Source organism: Equus quagga, chromosome 17 (genome assembly GCF_021613505.1).
Source record: "Equus quagga isolate Etosha38 chromosome 17, UCLA_HA_Equagga_1.0, whole genome shotgun sequence".
Classification (NCBI taxonomy): domain Eukaryota; kingdom Metazoa; phylum Chordata; class Mammalia; order Perissodactyla; family Equidae; genus Equus; species Equus quagga.
This window is the reverse complement of record NC_060283.1, coordinates 9,971,620-9,972,797: the sequence shown is the minus strand read 5'-3', so window position 1 is coordinate 9,972,797 and position 1,178 is coordinate 9,971,620.

Here is a 1,178-nt window from a genome sequence, read left to right as displayed (position 1 = left end):
CTGTGTTTCAGATCTCAAGACAAAATCACATGACTTTTCCATAGCCATTATGATGGCTACCATTGAAGAAGAAGAAGAAGAAGAAATAGCAAGTGTTGGCAAGGGTTTTCTTCACATAAGAACACGCGCATTTTGGGCAGGAAAGTAAAAGGGTGCAGCTGCTAAGGAAAGAGTCTGGAGGTCCCTCACACAACTAAAAATAGGGGGCTGGTCGGGTGGAGTAGTGGTTAAGTTTGCACACTCTGCTTCAGTGGCCCGGGGTTTGCAGGTTCAGATTCCAGCCGTGGACCTACACACCTCTCATCAAGCCATGCTGTGGCGGCAACCCACATATAAAATAGAGGAAGATTGGCACAGATGTCAGCTCAGGGCCAATCTTCCTCAGCAAAAATAAAAAATAAAAATAGAATTAGAATATGATCAATCAAGCTTTCCTCTGAGTATATATGCAAAAGAATTTAAAGCAGGGTCTCAAAGACATATTTGCACATGTTGCTACGAACATTCGTAACACCCTTATTCACAATAGCTAAGAGGTAGACGCAACCCAAGTGTCGGAGGACAGATGAATGGATAAACAAAATGTGGTGTCTACATATAATGGAATATTATTCATATTCAGCTTATAAAGTAAGGGAATCCCGTCACATGCTACAATGTGAATGAACCTTGGGGACAAGACACTAAGTTAAGCCAGTCACCAAAAGACAAATATTGTATGATTCCACTTGAATTAAGTATCTAAAGTAGTCAAATTCATAGAAAGAGAGTAAAATGGTGGTTGCCAAAGACTAGGTGGAGGGAGAATAAAATGTTTGATAAAAATCAAATCATCAAACTAACAGTGAGCTGATGATATTGGGAAACATACTATTGTTATCCTCCATACAGGTCCTTTGGGTTGCAAAACCTTCTGTAGCTAATAATGACTGGTAATAAAAAGAGTAGCAATATCTTTTGGTCACTAACCATGGCTAAACAATATGTAAACACAATTTAGCATATTCAATCATTGTTGCAAATCTATTATATTTCCCATTTTAACAGTTGAGTTAACTAAAGTGCAGAAAGTAAGAAACTTGTTCAGAGGCTGGCCCCGTGGCCGAGTGGTTAAGTTTGCCGACTCCGCTTTGGCTATGGAAAAGTCATGTGATTTTGTCTTGAGATCTGAAACACAG